This window comes from Triticum aestivum, chromosome 6A (genome assembly GCF_018294505.1).
Source record: "Triticum aestivum cultivar Chinese Spring chromosome 6A, IWGSC CS RefSeq v2.1, whole genome shotgun sequence".
In the NCBI taxonomy this organism is placed as follows: domain Eukaryota; kingdom Viridiplantae; phylum Streptophyta; class Magnoliopsida; order Poales; family Poaceae; genus Triticum; species Triticum aestivum.
In genome coordinates, this window is record NC_057809.1 from 601,061,242 (window position 1) to 601,082,735 (window position 21,494).

At 45.5% G+C, this 21,494-nt stretch overlaps 1 long non-coding RNA gene and 1 pseudogene across 1 annotated transcript; one reads left to right on the forward strand and one right to left on the reverse strand.

Annotated features, from left to right (window-relative positions):
* Nucleotides 1-266: 266 nt before the first annotated feature.
* LOC123129789 (uncharacterized) lies at nucleotides 267-1,717 on the forward strand (annotated as a pseudogene).
* Nucleotides 1,718-9,591: 7,874 nt separating this feature from the next.
* On the reverse strand, nucleotides 9,592-10,226 carry LOC123131274 (uncharacterized). Its single transcript, XR_006464123.1, has 2 exons — nucleotides 9,980-10,226; nucleotides 9,592-9,866 (listed from the first exon to the last, which is right to left on the reverse strand). It is a non-coding gene; the product is annotated as an uncharacterized lncRNA (long non-coding RNA).
* Between the last annotated feature and the right edge of the window lie 11,268 nt (nucleotides 10,227-21,494).

The following is a 21,494-nucleotide window of genomic DNA, read 5'->3' on the forward strand; positions in this document are numbered from 1 at the left end:
TGGATGCGGGGAGGGAGGCCTTTTTAAGCAAGTTCAAAGGTAAATGCTTCCGTTGCCTCAGTAAGCGCCATCGCCGCATAGATTGCCGGGATCCTCTCTGCTGCATCATTTGCAGGCGCGCGGGTCATTTTGGCAAGGAGTGCCCTCAAAACCCAAGAAACGGTGGCCCGGGAGGGGCTGCCCGTGCTCGCTTGGTTTTCCCGGCTGTGACAAAAGCTCCGATCCACGACCGCGTAGTCTTCCCGCCAACGCCTCCCCCTGCCCCCATGACAAGCCTCGCCCTCTGCGACCCGGCCAGGAGGCCACGGGAGAGCAGCAAGATCATCGTGGCCTCCCCGGCATTGGAGATCGAGGAGCACGTGCTGCGCCAGCACGCGGTCACCCTCACCGCTGCGGACCGCTCGCACTCCACCACCCCCGCTGCGGTGGGCAGGGTCATCCTCGAGCAGCTCTCCACCCTCCCACACCTGCTTCGCGTCACCGCCCACCAGCCAGAAGCTTTTCTAGTCCACTTCGACCTCCTTGCGCACCGGGACAATGCCGTGCGCCGGGGCGTCATCAAGGTGGAGGGATGCAAGTACTTCATCAAGGCTTGGAATGAAGACGACCACGCCGCGCTCCTCAAGTTTCACCACAACGTTTGTGTCGTGGTTCAAGACCTGCCCGTGCAGTTCTGGTCGCTGCTGGGCGCGGAGGAGGCCCTCGGCGACATCGGCCACGTCGACCGGCTAGACTCGCGCACCTTGGAGAGAGGGCACACCAAGACTTTCGTGTTCTGGCTTTGGGTGTGGGATGTTGCTCACATCCCCACCAAGCGCGCGCTCTGGGTGCTCAAGCGGGGTGCGGGCCGGGCGGTCGAGATCGTCGGCCTCGCCCCCGCTGATCGCCGCATCCCCCCGCCGCCGGGCGTTCGGCGTTACGATCTCCTGATCCACGTCGACCTACTGGAGGACTAGACCCCCCTCTCACCGCGCTCTTCGCACTCTGGCCAGAGCGTGCTGCCCTCCTCGGACGAAGACGACGACCGCCCCCTCCCGTGCTATGAGCCTGGCACCTGGGTGGCGCACGTCGAAGATGGGCAGGGCAAGGCCCGCAGCCGGGCGCCGCGCGTTGGGGCTGCGGCCTGCGGCCCTGTGCTCGGAGGTGGTGCCCGTGACCGGGAGGAGGACGGCAGAAGTGGCGGTGCTAGGCCCAACCGCTCCTGGAGGGACCGCCTGCTTGGCCGCCGCTGCCACGCCAGGGGCTGCAGCAAGGACGTCGTCAGGGAGGCGCATCGGCACCGCAGTAGATCTCTTGCCGGGCGTCGCCACGGGGCGGACCGGCGTGGCCGTCAAGCGGGTGGCAAGGCCGCAGGTGCTCAAGTCCTGCGCGCAACACCACTGCTCCCCCTTTGCTCTGCGCCTCCTCCTCCCCCTGCGGCGAAGGCGGGCCCGGTGGCCCAGTTCTTCTCCTTCTCCGACAATGGGCGCACCCTGTCTCTACCCCCGCGCATGGACTACATGCAGTTGGAGCTGGAGAACGCCCTGCAGGAAGCCCTGGTCACCCCGCTGGCCTTCGAAGACGGTGGCCACTCCCCTCCCCCTCAAGCTGCTAAGCCCTCCGAGCTGGAGAGCCCGAAGATGCTGACGTGCCTGCTGCCCTGCATCGCCTCCCCTGCAGCGGCGACGGTGGGCTTCCAGATGGACGCGATCACCCTCCAGGTGGGCGCCATGGTTGAGGAGCTGTTCGCCGCGGTGCCACCCCCGATCCTCTCTAGCCAGCCTCCTCGTCCTCGCCTCTCCGCCCCGCCCAAGTCCAGAGCCACCTCCGCCCCATCTCGCCGCAGCGCTCGGCAGGCGGCTGTTGGCACCTCCACCCCCGTGGCGCAAAGGGCAGTGCTGCGCCTTGTTCAGGAGCTGGGAGAGCTCGGCCCGAAGGACAAGATGACTGAAAAAGCTGCAGCGCGGATCATGAAGCGCTTCCAGGAACCACTCTCCGACGGCGACATTGCTGCGATCGCTAAGCTCACGGGGCTCGACCAGGGTGCTCTCAAGATCGCTGTGGGCATGGCAGGAATCGCTGAAGCGGAGGAGATCATGCAAGGCTGATCATGTTGGTAGTTTTAGTAATAGCTAGTCTCCGCCAGCGGATGGTCTTAAACCAGTTCAAGTTAGGTTTAGTTTCTATGATTAGTTCTCCGGTGTTGTGGACGGCTCGACGATGACGGGCTTTTGGGGCTACTGGTGGCCGTCGTCGCCCCTGGTTTCATTGTATGGTGTCTCTATTTGTTCCTAGTAGATGGTTCAGTTGGTGGAGCAGTTTCAGTTTCTTCGATGGATGACGGCAATCTAACCTTCATGACCTGGAACGTTAGAGGTTTGAACTGCCCGGCAAAACGCTCGGTCATCAGCGACGTAGCCTCCTCCCATAGAGTAGCAGTGCTCTGTTTACAGGAAACTAAGATCGATACTTGGACGACTGCGGTAGCTAGCGAGATAGGAGGTAGCAGAATGCAGGGGTGTGTGCTGCTGCCGGCGATCGAGACTAGAGGGGGCGCAACGATTTTCTAGGACAAGGATGTAGTCGACGTAGTTTCGCACTACCTGGGTACTTTCTCCATTACAGCTAGGGTGCACGAAAGGAGCTCAGGGAAGGATTTTTGGATGACCACGGTCTACGGCCCAACCGATGATGCACAAAAAGAGAACTTCCTATCGGAGATAGCTGCTGCCGCCCTTCCAGCAGATGAGCCGTGGATGATCAACGGCGATTTCAACATGATATATCAAGCGCGAGACAAGAGCAACTCAAACATAAACAGAAGGATGATCGGGAAGTTTCGTCGGGCCATTGATTTAGCAGGACTCAAGGAATTCAAGTGCAAAAACCGGCGTTTCACTTGGAGCAATGAAAGAGAAAGCCCTACCATGTGTAGCATTGACAAGATTTTCTGCAACGCGCGCCGGGAAGAATCGCACCCAGACCACATGCTGGTTGCTGCATCAACTTATTTCTCAGATCACTGCCCCCTGGTTCTCGCTGCTGCGGATGCACCACGACGAAGCGCTAGGTTCATATTTGAAAATTTCTGGCCTAGATTTCCTCACTTCTTCCAAACGGTCACTCATGCCTGGCAAAGACCGGTTCAGCACGACTGCCCTTTCATCAGAATCAAGAAGAAGCTTGACAGAACAGCGGCCGACCTAAGAATATGGAGCAAGGCCTCTTTTGGTAGGGGAGAAATGCAGCTGCACATTGCAAATGAAGTCATACGTTTGTTTGACGTGGCGCAAGAAAACAGAGAGCTTACGCCTGCAGAATTTCATCTGAGAAAGCAGCTCAAGATGAAAGTGCTCGGATTAGCAGCCATTGAGAGGGCAAGAAGAAGGCAAGCCTCTAGGATTACCTGGCTAAAGGCAGGAGATGCAAACACAAAGTTTTTCCACACAAGAGTGAGAGCTAGAAGGAGGAAAAACTACATTCACTCCCTTAGGGAGGATGGCTCGGAGGTGTTTGATCACGACGGAAAGGAGAGGATTCTTCATGAGCACTTCACTAGATTTCTGGGCAAGCAAGAGGATAGAAAAGCCACCATAAACTGGGAACGACTGGCCATTCCCATCGTTGATCCGCAAGGTTTAGACTCGCCATTCTCCATGGCTGAGGTTTGGGCAGCCATTGTTTCCTCCCCAACGGAAAAAGCTCCTGGTCCTGACGGGTTCACGGGACAATTCTTTCGCTCCTGCTGGCACATCATTCAGGATGACATCATGGTAGTGTTTAACAAGTTTCATCAGGTGGCTGGGCAAAATTTTCAAGAGATCAACACGGCCCTGATTATGCTGCTGCCAAAGAAGAATGGAGCTTCGGAGGTCAATCATTATCGCCCAATCAGCTTGATCCATTCAGGTGCCAAGCTAATCTCCAAAGTGCTCTCTGCAAGGCTGGCATGGGCCCTAGATAAAATCATTTCACCGGCGCAGGCTACTTTTCAGAAAGGCAAATGCATCCACGAGAGTTATCGGTACATACAAAGCTGCGTTCGGATGTTGCATAGGACGAAGAAAAAGGCACTTTTCTTCAAACTTGACATAGCAAAGGCTTTTGATTCGGTGTCATGGGAGTACTTGCTCGAGCTCAAGCAAAAAATGAGTTTCCCTCCGAGATGGAGAAACTGGATAGCGCTGCTACTCTCTTCTGCCACCTCCTCCTGCTTGCTCAACGGAATGCGGGGCCAATCAATATCTCATGGCTGTGGTTTTAGGCAGGGTGATCCGCTATCCCCGCTACTTTTCATCCTGGCGATCGACCATCTTCACCACCTCCTTCAAGCTGCTGCAGAGGAAGAGATGATCGTTCAGCTGCCAGGCCGTGGCATCAGCATGCGAATTAGCTTATACGCTGATGACGCCGTCATTTTCGCCAACCCGGTGAAGGAAGAAGTGGATACTCTGCTGCACTTTCTCAACAGTTTCGGGGAGGCCATGGGGCTGAAGTTAAACCAGGCAAAATCTGCAGTCATCCCAATTAACTGTGCTGATGTTCAGTTAACTGAGGTTCTGTAAAACTTTGGGGGGATGTAGTCCACGTTCCCAACCACATACCTGGGACTGCCAATCTCTCTAAGGAAGCTACAGCTGGTGCATTTCCAATTTATCATTGACTAGATACGCTCAAGGTTGGATGGGTGGAAAGGCAAGCTGATGAACATGGCAGGTAGAAGGGTACTGGTGCGTGTTGTTTTGACGGCACTGCCGGTGTTTGCAATGACAGTACTCATAGTGCCGAAGAAGATTCTAAAAGAGGTGGACAAAGCAAAGAGGCAGTTTCTATGGGCTCATGATGAGAATGTCACTGGCGCCAAATGCAAGGTGGCCTGGGGAAAAGTCTATTTTCTGGTGGACAAGGGGGGGGGGGCTAGGTTTGCTGGACCTCCGTCGTTTCAGCACAGCTCTCCGGCTACGCTGGTAGTGGCTCTCCTGGCAACAGCCACGCCGACCCTGGATGAACTTCCCGGCCCCATGTGTCAAGGAGGACCTGGAGCTGTTTGCATCTGCCACCAATGTGCACTTGGGCAACGGAAAAACAACGCATTTCTGGACTTGCAAATGGATCGGGCCGGTGGCGCTGCAACATGAGTTCCCAGACTTGTTTCAGCATACCAGAAGGAAAAACAGGACGGTTCATGATGCGCTGGCAAATGACACATGGGTACGTGACCTCCGGCATGGCAACACAGCAGAGATTGCTCACCAGTTTTTGCAAATGTGGAGGAAGATTCAGGGCGCAGGCATTGTTCTCTCCTCCGACGAGGACACGATCAGCTGGGTGGCAACCAGAGGAGGAGGAAACTACTACGACTCGGCCAAGGTTGCTTACGATCTACAAATCAGTGACATCCCTCCTTCAGGAGCCAAAGCTACGATTTGGAGGGCTTGGGCGCCAGACACGGTGAAGATCTTCGCTTGGCTGCTCCACCAAGACAAGCTTTGGTGCAACGATCGTCTACAACGGCGAGGGTGGCCCAATGGGTATTTCTGCATCTGCTGTAATAGAAATCTGGAAAGCTCAGTCCACCTTTTTTGGGACTGCCCTTTTGCCCGATCAATTTGGCAGGCAGTGTCACGTAGATATGGTTGCGCTGTGCTCAAAGAAGCGCGGGACGCAGGTCATAATTCTCTCAGGCATTGGGAAAGACTGGCCGCTCTAACGCCTCAAAGTTGCAAAAAGGGGCTAAGGACGATGTTGCTGCTGATCACTTTGGAGCTTTCGAAAGAGAGGAACGCGTGTGTGTTTAGAGGAAAAACGCCTCAGACGGAGGATGTTCAGCGAGCCATCAAGAACACGATGGAGCTCTGGCGGCTAGCAGGAGCTCGATGCATTGAGGCCCTGTTCGGGGAAGATGTAGCGAGATAAAACACACTGGTCATGCAGCTGGCCTAGCTTTGGTCATTCTTAGCTCTTTTAAAACCACGATCACTTGATCACTCATGTATTTCCCGCTGCTTTCTTCTAAATCAATGAAGCCGGTGAACCCGGATCTTTCAAAAAAAATACATTTTAAGGAGTAGTGCTTCATGTGATGCATGATCTGAACAAAAGTTGAAGAAACAAAACCTGTACTAATAAGCACAAGAAATGTTTGTCATTGTCAGGCCAGGTTCCATATTTTTTGTTCATGTCTCGAGCAGGATAGCACAAGCCTGTTGTGTGGCAATACAACTGTAGAAGTAAGTTGAAAGTCACTCTGATCATTTACTTCAAAATTTAGAAGTAAGGTGTAAATGTAAGTTCCATCATCCAGATTAATTGATCTGGTAGGTGTAACTGGCGATGGATGAAGAAGCCTCTTCACCTTAAACTGTATTCGGTGTTGTTTGGTCTAAGCTTACATCCTCTGTTTTTCCACGACCTGTAACCAATCACCTTGAACTCAAATGTGTCTAAGAGTAAGCTAAGGATGCATAGTAGTTGGAGCATTGCAGAGTAGTAGTTGCACAGGCGCTAGTTCTTACTGTACATCTATGCATTCTTCACCTAGTTATATTTCTCTTGGAGGTCATTGTATGCAGCCTTACCTAGTTACCTGACACTGATGTTATTTCAGTACATGAATGCCATTATCAGGGCTCTACTCTATGTTGCACCTTGTTGGTGACTTTCAAAAGCCGGCGTGTGAAATCAGATACAAACTAGTAGTTCACAGATTGTTACCAACCAGAGTAGAAAAAATGAAGAAACTTGCCCTGTTTTTCTCTTGCTAGTATCGAACTCAAACACGCAATGAAAACTTGCCCAGGAGGAAGAAACCCAAGGTTGGTTAAGTCCATAGGGGCAGAAGACACTTTGGGTGGTTCTATACAATGTAGAAGCTGTTCTATATAGGCAGGCTACTGACCCTAGCAGTAACCTAGTTGTGTCCAAAACCATCTGAACAAGGTTTAGTAACCAGTGTATTTTTCAGATGAGTCAACCAACATTGCAGCCACATCATTAAACGCATGCTACTAGGAGTAGCAGATTTTTTCTGACTAAATAGATCCACAACACAAGAGAAATATGGATATCTAACACAACATAAACATGGAACTACCTCCTAAATTTTCTATGTGCAAGACTTAACATGAACGAACATTGTGTGACTGCACTGAGTGACCTTCATGGTAATTTGCAAGACATGAGGGGCATGTAACATGCTAGTGTTATGGCCTGGAGGAAAACACATTTAATTTTTCTGATTCTTCTTTGTAAGTTAAAGGCTACAATCTATAACTTTTTCTGATTCTTCTTTGTACTGTCGCATCAAGTCTTGGCATATTCTCCGGGAAAAAACTATGTCCTAGTTGAGTTCATGTGAAGCTGTAGTGGAATGGATCCTCATGGGCCTGGAGGAGCAGGTTTGGGAGGCTCTGGATTTCTGGGTGGCACTAGCCCTGGTACTGTGGGGCTGTCTTCTTTGTATCCTGGTAAGTTGAATCCTCGGTAAGCAAATGAAAATTTGGAATTCACATTTTTGCCACCGGAATCACCAATAAATTAAGTTAACATCTCAAAAGGAAATGAAGAAACAATTCATTCAGTTAGTTGGTTAGTTGTTTAGGGGTTAGCTAAATCGAAGTGCAATTTAAGTGGCGAGGTCTACATTAGTCGTTTAGCTTTCTTCCCTTGAAGTTTTTTCTTTCTGTTTGAATCAGATAGCTCTGATTCTCTGAAACTGACGAATGTTTCTGGCGCAGCTTCTAACTCCTCTGTTCTTGCTGCCCGCTCCAAGATTGTTGTGGCCTGCTCTTCAGACCTCTGGGCCGCTCACCCCCACCCTTCTGATAGCATGCCCGACATATCCATCACGACGAACTATGTACCAGATTACAATTCTTGGCCTAAATGTTTGCTGAAGAGCTCACTTGGGTGAACATCTGGCTGTTGGGAGTTTCCCTTTGCTACACTATACTTAGTAGTGAAGACAATTGTACTGTATCTCTTGGAGATCATTGTATGCAGTCTTACATAGTTAGGCGTACTTGGTACTGATGTTATTTTAGCGACCGAATGCAATTATTAGACACAATACGCCGCTACTGTTTCTAGATGGATTTTGTGCATTCAGTTCTTTACATCAATTTTAGTTTTTTTACCAGGCAGGTGTTATACTTTTACCGTATGCTGTTGGGAGGATGCGTGTGCTGATTAAATTAGATCGAACCATACTATAAACTTAATTTGTTTGGCTCATTTTTACTCTGCACATTTTTGTTTAGTGTGTACTGTGTACACCCCAGGGTTGCGTCCGTACCTTAACCTGCTTTGTGTTTCAAATTAACATCTACGCACTATTATCTTGCTAGCGCCTTTGTTAACAAATCCAATGCTCAGATCATGTTGCACGTTGCTACATGCTCAGAGATACCAGTGTCGATTACAATAGATCATGCCATGAAAATAATTTGTTTAGAGTGAACATGATAATGCATGTGCAATTTATCACCCACCAGGCCACCACAGATTGCATTGAAGATTCAAGAGCAACTGCTGACGGCATGGATTCTTGAACTAAAAACATGACAAGAAATATGGAACGGAGGGAGTAGAAGTTAGAAAATTTCCCTCTTTATACCAAGATAACAAACGGGCAGGTCTCCCTTTTCTCCTGGAAACAAAATTCAAAGCACAGGTGGACCGCGTGAAGACATGGCTAGAAAAACAAAGTAACGGCATATCACCCGATCAAACCAAAATACTGTTTACATTTATTGATTATTCTGAACTTGGGATTGGAATTCTCCGATTTGAAGCATAACCTTAGTATCTAGACTGCGATGACATGTTAAAAACCATATGGGTTGAAATTCTGCAAAATTCACATAAAAATATCTTAATCAAAAAGGGCCTTATTTTTTGCAATTAGGTCTGCTACACCATGTTGTATACTGTCATAACAGAGCTGCCATTCTTTTCTTTTCAACAACTATCATACCCAATATTTTCCTACTTTATGAAGGCTAGTGGGACCTTTCGGAAAAACCTTGCGACATGTTGAAAACAACTTCTTGTTTTTTTTTGGCGTGTGAAAACAACTTCTTGTTACGTCAATGGTTTCAGTAGTCGTTAAATTACTACTTTGATAATAAGAAATGACTAAGATTGTATGTCTTTCCTTGAGAACTTGTCTGCCTGTACACAAAATGTAAAGATTTACGATGTTCACATGATGATTCTTAGCTAAAATGGATCAGCACAGAAAATACGCAAACTATCGCACGGCATGTCTCTAATACTAGTTTATTTACATAACGTACTGCTGTATTTCTGCCTCTAGATACAGATCGATGGTTGCGGTATCTGGCCAAAAGTGAGGAACCGGGATGTATATATCGGTTCTTCTTTTTGCGATATGCTTGCAGTCTTTACCTAACTCAAGGACAAGTGATTAGGATCGTTTCGTTCGAGACGTCGTCGTAGTTTCAACCATGTACAGTTTTAATTACAACAGTGCAAGATCGAAAACGTTCATGCACGATTTAGATACATCCATATTATGTTCATGGTAAGATGTAAACGGAATTTCGGAACAAACTTATATATGTTCTCTTGAAACCACTGTGAAGTCCCAACTTTCTCAACAGTACTTTTATTAGTAGTTCGGTGTACTCTGCTTTTACACCCCTGATGACAGAAACAGAGTCACCACAGGACAACTTCACACAAATTTATTCCTATTATTAGTGCTGGCCACTGGGCCGCTGATCTCAAGCTCGACTGCGTTGCCTCGACGGACTAGTGAGCGGAAGGCGGGACAGGCAGCGGGCGGTCGTGCGCCGGCAGGCTGTTGACCATGAAGGCCTTGTCTTCTTCCACGGCTGAAGGCCTTCCAGCTCCATCGTATTCTCCTGCCATATTCACAGACCATGCAAACAAACAACAGTCAGAACCAGGGAAATGACAGGAAAATGAAATGGTTTATCAATGGCAAGCAAACGGAGAAACAACAGAGGTAGATTACCAATGGTGGAGGAGTGGGCATGGGCAGTGGGGTAAGTCGGTGGCTGCATTCCGGGAGCAGATCCTCCTCCCCTGATGCGGCCGCCGCCGGTGTAGGGCTGGGCATGGCCGTCGACCACAAGCTGGCCGCAGACGAGCGCCAGAAGGACCAGAGCAGGGAATGCCTTGGACGCCATCTCTCTTGGTCTCTCACTTTGGTTTGATTGCGTGATTCTCTGCCTATGTGGTGCTCTGTGCAGACACAACTCGGCCGGGGTGTATATATAGCAAATTGGATATACATCCGTGCATGTGGCATCAAAGAGATTAACGGCTGCTAGTGCCTAGTTAGGCAATGGGGTTTGATTATCAATCAACCGTAGCCCGGAGAGGAGGAATCAGTATCTTGTAGGATATGAATGGAGGAGTCAGTATCTTGTAGCATATGAAAGGAGGAATCAGTATCTTGTAGCTCTGCGGGCAAGGCACACCACCTAGCTAGCCTCCAGTCTGGCATAACCATCTCGGCACAAGTTAGCCAAGTCTGCCAAGAAAATGTTGCACATGTGCGCGGATGTGGTGGTGTGCTGTCCGATGTACAGTAATATAAAAGAAGTTTTACAGGATTAATGCTGTCCGATGTACACACATGTGCGCGTGTGTGGTGGTGTGGTGGTGTGCTGACTAACACCCCCCCCCTCCCCCCGCCGCCGCGCGCAGTGTCAACTGTGGTCTCGACAACATTAAGACTGCATGAATATCGATGAAAGATGCTATCGAAAGCTCCTTGGTAAAGATATCAGCAAACTGAGCGTTGTTTTGAACATGAAGAACAGGTACCTCTCCGAGCTACCTTGTCTCTCACAAAATAAATCTCTATCTCTATGTGCTTAGTTTCTACCTGTTGAACATGGTTACAAGACATATACACAGCTGGTACATTGTCACAATAAACGATGGTATCTTGATGAAGATGGCGATGCTGCTCGGTGAGAAGTTGACAAAGCCAAACTGTTTTGGCAACTGTATGAGCGAGAGAGCGATATTTTGCTTCCACAGATGTCCTGGAAACGGTTATTTGCCTTTTTAAAGACCAAGAAACCAAATTATCACCCAAGTACACACAATAACTAGAAGTGGACCAACGAGTGTCCGGGCATCCTGCCCAATCACATCAATGTATGATGTGAGAGAGGTAGGAGCAGACGGAGTGATGGACAGACCATGATCAAGAGTGCATTTGACATAATGAAGATTAGGACCAACCATGTAAGTACTTACAATCTTCATCATTGATCCGGTCAATTTTGATTTCAATCGGGGTTTTATGGTTACACATAGTGGTGACACAGTAAGTTGGAATTGTTCCAAGCAGGATATTGTGGTGAATTCTACAACAGAGGCTAAGTATATCGCCACTTTGAAAGTGGCAATGGAGGGCGTTTAGATCAAAACTTTGTTTTTGAGCTTGGCATGGTTTCAACTTTGTTGGTGCCAATGGAACACTGTCGAGGATACTGGCGCCATAGTTCCTGCTATGGAACTAAACGTCCTATCAGTGATTCAAACATATACAAAGTCAATTCCACATAATCAATGAATTTTGTACAACATGGAGACGTATAAGGATATGCAAGATACAAACGAACTTAAAATGTCAGATCCGTTGACGATGTCTATACCACAAGAAAAGCATGCATTACATCGGTATGCCATAGGTGTAAAGGAAAATATGAACGGTATCTAATATACATCAAGGGCACATCCATTGGTGAAACACATGAAAAAAACATGAAAATAAAAAGGAAAATGAGGTAAAAAGGACACGGAGTATCTGATACCAAGATCAAATGCTCCTTGATGAAAATTAAATTAAAAATAGTACATAAAATGAAAAAAATCTGAATATTTTTGTGGTAAACATTCTCAAGTGTCTTGTGGGCTTGCAAATATTTATCAAGAAATAACATTCATGGAAGTCGTGAAAACAAACGATGCTCCAAAAATGCTAGTTTTGAAAGCATTTTGGAGCGTTGATTCTTTTTTTCCATGGCGTCCACGAATGTCCTTTCATGCTGAAATTTGTCAAGCGCATAAAACATTTGTCAAAATTTACCACAAAAAACATTTACATTTTTTTGTATTTTTTACTATTTTTATTTTACTGTTCATCAGGGAGCATCTGAGCTTGAGAGCAGAAGAGCACTTTCCGGTAAAAAGTGTATACCAATGATTTCACAATCAACCCAGGCTCATACCCCTTCGCTCGTACACGAGGACACCCATCTGCTAGGGTTTCCTGTGCCTCCCGCCGGCGCTGGTCTGGCTCGTCTGTTGTGACCCTAATTAGTGTAATTTCAGAGAATGGTCTCCTCGTCGATTCAGAGTACAGGGAGGGATTACATATAGTAGCCGAGTACAACCGAAGTCTAAGGACTAGTGGAAAATGTGGGTGATCGTGGTATAAGTGTTGCCGATCGTGGTACACCCCATACCCCCCCCCCCCCCGCGCAGTGTCAACGGCGGGCTCGCCAACATTAAGACTGCACAAATGTCGATGAAGGATGCCATTCAAAGCCCCTTGGTGAAGATACCAGCAAACTGAGCGTTGGTTGGAACATGAAGAACACATACCTCTCGGAGCTACCTTGTCTCTCACAAAATGAATCTCTATCTCTATGTGTGTGTGTTTTGCATGCTAATACGTCTCATTCATATCATGAAAAACAAAGTATAAGTCACGTAAAGACCGACATGACAAAACTAAAAAGATAGCAGAACATCTCTGAGCTTGACACCAACGCCCGTCACCTGCTGAGGGTGTCCTAGACCAGGGGGTCATCGGGTGTCCGGTCTATTCGATATGGGCCGGACTAATGGGCCATGAAGATAAAACAGAAGACTATCCCCCGTGTCCGGATAGGACTCCTATATGCGTGGACGGCAAGTTTGGTGTCCAGATGTATTATTTCCTTCCCTTGTAAACCGACTCTGTATAACCCTAGGCCCCTCCTGTGTATATATAAACCGGAGGGTTTAGTCCGTAGAGGCTATCAGAACAACCATAGGCTAGACAGCTAGGGTTTAGCCATTACAATCTCGAGGTAGATCAACTCTTGTAACCCCTATACACATACCGAATATAATCAAGTAGGATGTAGGGTTTCACCTCCTTTAAGAGGGCCTGAACTTGGGTAAACATCGTGTCCCTATTGTCCCTTGTTACCATCGATCCTCAGACACACAACTTGGGACCCCCTACCCGACATCTGCCGGTTTTGACACCGACATTGGTGCTTTCATTGGGAGTTCTCTTGTTTTGTCAATAGAAGAATCGATGGCTCGCCTCGTCATCAACAACGACGCTGTTTCCGGGGCGACCTTTCTCCCTGGTGAACTCTTTCTGTTTGGTGGCTTCGTGCTATGTGCCAACTCGACCGATCACCTCGAGTAGGTCGACAGCTCCACCCCTGGTCATCAGGTCGGGTTTGGAAGTTTGAACTACATTGCCGATATCCGAGGAGACCTCATCTTCAAGGGGTTCACGGTTTCGGCCGCCGCTCCCCACCCGCACGAAGGAGGCCCTTCGGTTCTACTAGCAGATCCCGCCTAAGGGTCGATGCTCGTGTCCGCCTCGGCCATAGATCCGGGCCGGACTACTTCGTCCGAAGACGGGAGGGTGAACCCCGCCGGACTCTCTGCCATCATGGAGCTTCTAGCCGGAGACCCAGATGCGAGCAATTCGTCGGCGGACCCAGAATCAAATGGGACTCTCCCCATCATCGGGAAGTCGGACTCGCCTCAGGGCACCAACTCTGAACTCTTGAGGTCTGCGTCCTTCGGGCTCGGTCAATCGGTTACCACCAAACCTAGCTCCGCAGATCCTCAGACGCCCGTCCAACTCTCGCTCTTAAACGAGGCGTTGGACTTAATGCAATATCTCGCCATCACGGAGGTGTCACCCCCGAACTACGCCCAGTGCGAACTGGGGGGCTGAGACTGGGGAATTTTACGTCCCACCCACCACCCACTTAATAGCCACTGTCGAGGATTTAACTGACATGCTAGACTACACTTCTGAAGACATCGATGGCATGGACGATGATGTCGAAGCCGAACCAGGTCAAAACCCGCCCATCACCGGGCGTTGGACGACCACTTCTACTTACGATGTATACATGGTAGACACCCCTGAGAGGAAGGACGATGATGGCATTCAGGATCCAGATGAGGATAAGCCCGTCGATGAACCACCAAAACGTCAGCGTCAGCGGCGCCGCTCACGATCGTGTCGAGAAAGGGAAAGCAACACCGGCACCAGAGACAATGACACTCCGGATAATGCCGAAGACCCCCAAAACCCCGTGGAGCCTGCGTTCGATCAGGATGAAAGGGAAGAGGGTCAATTCACCCAGAAAGAATTCGCCGATCGCGAAGATTCAGAAGATAGTAACTACTTACCTGTCTCCGAAGAGGATGTCAGCCTCAGTGACGAAGATTTCATTGTCCCAGAGAACCCCTCGAACAAGAATGCTTCAAGCGACAGCTCATCGCCACCGCGCAAAGCCTGAGAAAGAAACAATAACAGATTAAAGCCGAACAGGACACGCTCAATGACAGATGGACTAAGGTCCTAGACGCCGAAGAAGGATATGGCTTTGAGAGCTTGACAGAGAGTTATCCAAAATGCAGGCTACTGTCACAATTCGACGATGAGGCCCTTGCGCCAATACCGTCAAAATACAATCAGGCTGATCAACAGGACCGACCACCACATGGACGGGACAAAACAGCTAATTATGCTGAACAACGGCCCGCGCCCCCTCACCATAGAGGCAAGGAGTCAGCGGCTCCGGGTTACACATACGACCTACGTCAGGACCTGACTGATGGCGGCTTGAAGCTACGTCGGTATTTCCCCAAAGAGGAAGGGATGATTTAGCACAGCAGCGGTAGGTATTTCCCTCAGATATGAAACCAAGGTTATCGAACCAGTAGGAGAACCAAGCAACACAACGTAAATATCCCCTGCACACAAATAACAAATACTCGCAACCCGACGTGTAAAAGGGATTGTCAATCCCATTCGGGTAGCGGCGCCCCAAGATGGGCAAACGGGCGTGAATAAAATTGTAGTAGATTGATAGATCGAACGCCAAATAAAATAAATAAGAATGAATTGCAACAAGGTATTTTTGTATTTTTGGTTTAATAGATCTAAAAATAAAACAAAGGAAAAGTAGATCGCAAAGGCAAATGATATGAGAAAGAGACCCGAGGGCCGTAGGTTTCACTAGTGGCTTCTCTCGAGAAAAATAGCAAATGGTGGGTAAACAAATTATTGTTGGGCAATTGATAGAACTTCAAATAATCATGACGATATCCACGCAATGATCATTACATAGGCATCACGTCCAAGATTAGTAGACCGACTCTGATACATCTCCAACGTATCTATAATTTTTGATTGTTCCATGCTATTATATTATCTGTTTTGGATGTTTAATGGGCTTTATTATACACTTTTATAATATTTTTGGGACTAACCTACTAACCCAAGGCCTAGTGCAAATTGCTGTTTTTGCCTATTTCAGTGTTTCGCAGAAAAGGAATATCAAACGGAATCCAAACGGAATGAAACCTTCGGGAGAGTTATTTTTGGAACAAATATGGTATAGGGGACTTGGAGTAGACATCAAGAAAGGAGCAAGGAGGCCACGAGGCAGGGAGGCGCGCCTGCCCCCCTGGGCGTGCCCCCCACCCTCGTGGGCCCCTCGCAGCTCCACCGACCTACATCCAGGAGCACCACGAAACCCTATTTCCACCACCGCAACCTTCTGTAACCAAGAGATCCCATCTTGGGGCCTTTTCCGGAGCTCCGCCGGAGGGGGAATCAATCACGGAGGGCTTCTACATCAATACCATAGCCTCTCCGATGATGTGTGAGTAGTTTACCACAGACCTTCGGGTCCATAGTTATTAGCTAGATGGCTTCTTCTCTCTCTTTGGATCTCAATACAAAGTTCTCCTTGATCTTCTTGGAGATCTATTCGATGTAATTCTTTTTGTGGTGTATTTGTCAAGATCAGATGAATTGTGGGTTTATGATCAAGTTTATCTATGAACAATATTTGATTCTTCTCTGAAATCTTTTATGTATGATTTGTTATCTTTGCAAGTCTCTTTGAATTATCAGTTTGGTTTGGCCTACTAGATTGATCTTTCTTGCAATGGGAGAAGTGCTTAGCTTTGGGTTCAATCTTGCGGTGTCCTTTCCCAGTGACAGTAGGGGCAGCAAGGCATGTATTGTATTGTTGCCATTGAGGATAAAAAGATGGGGTTTATATCATATTACTTTAGTTTATCCCTCTACATCATGTCATCTTGCCTAATGCGTTACTCTGTTCTTATGAACTTAATACTCTAGATGCATGCTGGATAACGGTTGATGTGTGGAGTAATAGTAGTAGATGCAGAATCGTTTCGGTCTACTTGTCGCAGACATGATGCCTATATACATGATCATGCCTAGATATTCTCATAATTATGCACTTTTCTATCAATTGCTCGACAGTAATTTGTTTACCCACCGTAATACTTATGTTATCTTGAGAGAAGCCACCAGTGAAACCTATGGCCCCAGGTCTATCTTTTATCATATAAGTTTCCAATCTATTTTATTTTGCAATCTTTATTTTCCAATCTATATCATAAAATACCAAAAATATTTATCTTATTATCTCTATCAGATCTCACTCTTGTAAGTGACCGTGAAGGGATTGACAACCCCTTTATCGCGTTGGTTGCGAGGTTCTTATTTGTTTGTGTAGGTGCGAGGTGACTTGCATGTAGTCTCCTACTGTATTGATACCTTGGTTCTCAAAAATTGAGGGAAATACTTACGTTACTTTGCTGCATCACCCTTTCCTCTTCAAGGGAAAACCAACGCAGTGCTCGAGAGGTAGAAAGAAGGATTTCTGGCGCCGTTGCCGGGGAGATCTACGCACAAGTCAAGACATACCAAGTACCCATCACAAACTCTTATCCCTCGCATTACATTATTTGCCATTTGCCTCTCGTTTTCCTCTCCCCCGCTTCACCCTTGTCGTTTTATTCGCCCTCTTTTTCTGTCGGCCTCTTTTTCGCTCGCTTCTTGTGTGCTTGTGTGTTGGATTGTTTGTCACGATGGCTCAAGATAATACTAAATTGTGTGATTTTTCCAATACCAACATAATGATTTTATTAGAACTCCGATTGCTCCTCTTACCGATGCTGAATCTTGTGAGGTAAATACTGCTTTGCTAAATCTTGTCATGAAAGATCCGTTTTCGGGCCTTCCTAGTGAAGATGCCACTACCCATCTAAACAGCTTTGTTGATTTGTGTGATATGCAAAAGAAGAAAGATGTGGATAATGATATTGTTAAATTGAAGCTATTCCTATTTTCTCTTAGAGATCGTGCTAAAACTTGGTTTTCTTCTTTGCCTAAAAATAGTATTGATTCTTGGAATAAGTGCAAAGATGCTTTTATCTCTAAGTATTTTCCTCCCACTAAGAGCATCTCTGTTAGAAACGATATTATGAACTTTAAGCAACTAGATCATGAGCATGTTTCACAATCTTGGGAGAGGATGAAATTAATGATTCGCAATTGCCCTACTCATGGTTTGAATTTATGGATGATCATACAAAATTTTTATGCTGGATTGAATTTTGCTTCTAGAAATCTTTTAGATTCGGCCGCGGGAGGCACTTTATTAGAAATCACTTTAGGAGAAGCTACCAAACTCCTAGATAATATTATGGTTAATTATTCTCAATGGCACACCGAAAGATCTACAAGTAAAAAAGGTTCATGCTATAGAAGAAATTAATGTTTTGAGTGGAAAGATGGATGAACTTATGAAATTGTTTGCTAATAAGAGTGTTTCTTATGATCCTAATGATATGCCTTTGTCTAGTTTGATTGAAAATAATAATGAATCTATGGATGTGAATTTTGTTGGTAGGAACAATTTCGGTAACAACGCGTATAGAGGAAACTTTAATCCTAGGCCGTATCCTAGCAATTCCTCTAATAATTATGGTAATTCCTACAACAATTCTTATGGAAATAATAATAAGATGCCCTCTGATTTTGAATCTAGTGTTAAAGAATTTATTAGTTTGCAAAAGAGTTTCAATGCTTTGATTGAAGAAAAATTGTCTAAGATTGATGAGTTGGCTAGGAACGTGGATAGAATTTCTCTTGATGTTGCTTCTTTGAAACTTAGATCTATCCCACCAAAGGATGATATCAATGAGTCTCTCAAAGCCATGAGAATTTCCATTGATGAGTGCAAAGAAAGAACCGCTAGGATGCGTGCTAAAAAAGTTTGCTTTATAAAAGCGTGTTCTTCTAGTCTTGATGATAATAAGGATGAAGATCTAAAAGTGATTGATGTGTCTCCTATTAAATCTTTGTTTTGCAATATGAATCTTGATAATGATGGGACTGGAGATGAGTTAACTTTAGTTAAAAGGCGTCCCAATGATTCGGAGTTTTTAGATCTTGATGCAAAAATTAATAAAAGTGGGATTGAAGAGGTCAAAAATTTACATAGCAATGAACCCACTATTTTTGATTTTAAGGGATTTAATTATGATAATTGCTCTTTGATAGATTGTATTTCCTTGTTACAATCTGTGCTAAATTCTTCGCATGCTTATAGTCAAAATAAAGCTTTTACCAAACATATCGTTGATGCTTTAATGCAATCTTATGAAGAAAAGCTTGAATTAGAAGTTTCTATTCCTAGAAAAATTCATGATGAGTGGGAACCTACTATTAAGATTAAGATTAAGGATCATGAATGCTATGCTTTATGTGATTTGGGTGCTAGTGTTTCCATGATTCCAAAAACTTTGTATGATGTGTTAGGTTTCCATGAATTTGATGATTGTTCTTTAAATTTGCATCTTGCGGGTTCCACTATTAAGAAACCTATGGGAAGGATTAATGATGTTCTTATTGTTGCAAATAGGAATTATGTGCCCGTAGATTTCATTGTTCTTGACATTGATTGCAATCCTACATGTCCCATTATTCTTGGTAGACCTTTCCTTAGAACGATTGGTGCAATTATTGATATGAAAGAAGGGAATATTAGATTCCAATTTCCGTTAAGAAAGGCATGGAACACTTTCCTCAAAGAAAATTAAATTACCTTATGAATCTATTATGAGAGCCACCTATGGATTGCATACTAAAGATGATAATACCTAGATCTATTCTTGCTTTTATGCCTAGCTAGGGGCGTTAAACGATAGCGCTTGTTGGGAGGCAACCCAATTTTATTTTTGTTTCTTGATTTTTGGTTTTGTTTAGTAATAAATAATTCATCTAGCCTCTGTTTAGATGTGGTTTTATGCTTTTAATTAGTGTTTGTTCCAAGTAGAACCTTTGGGAAGACTTGGGGGAAGTTTTTGCGATCTTGCTGTAAAAAACAGAAACTTTAGCGCTCACGAGATTTGCTGCCTTTTTTTACTGGAGAGTGCGATTAGATTGATTCTTTTTGCAGATGATTAATAGACAAATTCCTCACGTCCACCAATTTATTTAAGAATTTTTGGGTTACATAAGTATTCGAAACCTACAGATTACTACAGATTGTTCTTTTTTTGACAGATTCTGTTTTTCGTGTGTTGTTTGCTTATTTTGATGAATCTATGGCTAGTATCGGAGGGTATGAACCATAGAGAAGTTGGAATACAGTAGGTTTAATACCAATATAAATAAAGAATGAGTTCATTACAGTACCTTAAGTGGTGGTTTGTTGTCTTATACTAACGGAGCTCATGAAATGTTCTGTTGAGTTTTGTGTTGTGAAGTTTTCATGTTTTGGGTAAAGATTTGATGGATTATGGAATAAGGAGCGGAAAGAGCCTAAGCTTGGGGATGCCCAAGGCACCACAAGGTAAAATTCAAGGACAACAAAAAGCCTAAGCTTGGGGATGCCCCGGAAGGCATCCCCTCTTTCGTCTTCGTCAATCGGTAACTTTACTTGAGGTTTTATTTTTATTCACCAGAGGATATGTGTTTCCTTGGAGCATCTTGTATGATTTGAGTCTTTGCTTTTTTGTTTACCAAAATAATCCTTGATGTACACACCTTTTGGGAGAGACACACATGAATAGGAATTTATTAGAACACTCCATGTGCTTCACTTGTATGTTTTGAGCTAGATATTTTTGGCTCTAGTGCTTTACTTATATCTTTTAGAGCATGGTGGTGGTTTTATTTTATAGAAATTATTGATCTCTCATTCTTCACTTATATTATTTTTAGAGTCCTTTATAATAGCATGGTAATATTCCTTGGTTGTAAAATTAGTCCTAATATGATAGGCATCCAAGATTGGTATAATAAAAGCTTTCATAAAAAGGTGCATTGAATACTATGAGAAGTTTGATACTTGATAAATCTTTTGAGATATAAAGATGGTGATATTATAGTTGTGCTAGTTGAGTAGTTGTGAATTTGAGAAATACTTGTGTTGAATATTGCAAGTCCCGTAGCATGCACGTATGGTAACCATTGTGTAACAAATTTGAAACATGAGGTGTTCTTTGATTGTCTTCCTTATGAGTGGCGGTCGGGGACGAGCGATGGTCTTTTCCTACCAATCTATCCCCCTAGGAGCATGCGCGTAATGCTTGGTTTTTGATGACTTGTAGATTTTTGCAATAAGTATGTGAGTTCTTTATGACTAATGTTGAGTCCATGGATTATACACACTCTCACCTTTCCATCATTGCTAGCCTCTTCAGTACCGTGCATTGCCCTTTCTCACCTTGAGAGTTGGTGCAAACTTCGCCGGTGCATCCAAACCCCGTGATATGATACGCTCTATCACACATAAACCTCATTATATCTTCCTCAAAACAGCCACCATACCTACCTATTATGGCATTTCCATAGCCATTCCGAGATATATTGCCATGCAACTTTCCACCGTTTCATTTATGACACGCTTCATCATTGTCATATTGCCTTGCATAATCATGTAGTTGACGTCATATTTGTGGCAAAGCCACCAGGCACAATTCATCATATATGTCACTCTTGATTCATTGCCCTTCCCGGTACACCGCCGGAGGCATTCATATAGTCATACTTTGTTCTAGTATCGAGTTGTAATCGTTGAGTTGTAAATAAATAGAAGTGTGATGATCATCATTAATAGAGCATCGTCCCAAATAAAAAAGGGGAAGGCCAAATAAAAGAAGGCCCCAAAAAATAAAAAATAGAAGAAAAAAAGAAATAAAAGGGACAATGCTACTATCCTTTTTTTCCACACTTGTGCTTCAAAGTAGCACCATGATATTTATGATAGAGAGTCTCTTTTTTTGTCACCTTCATATACTAGTGGGAATTTTTCATTATAGAACTTGGCTTGTATATTCCAACAATGGGCTGATGTCTACTACACAACCTTCTTGTAGACGTTGTTGGGCCTCCAAGTGCAGAGGTTTGTAGGACAGTAGCAAATTTCCCT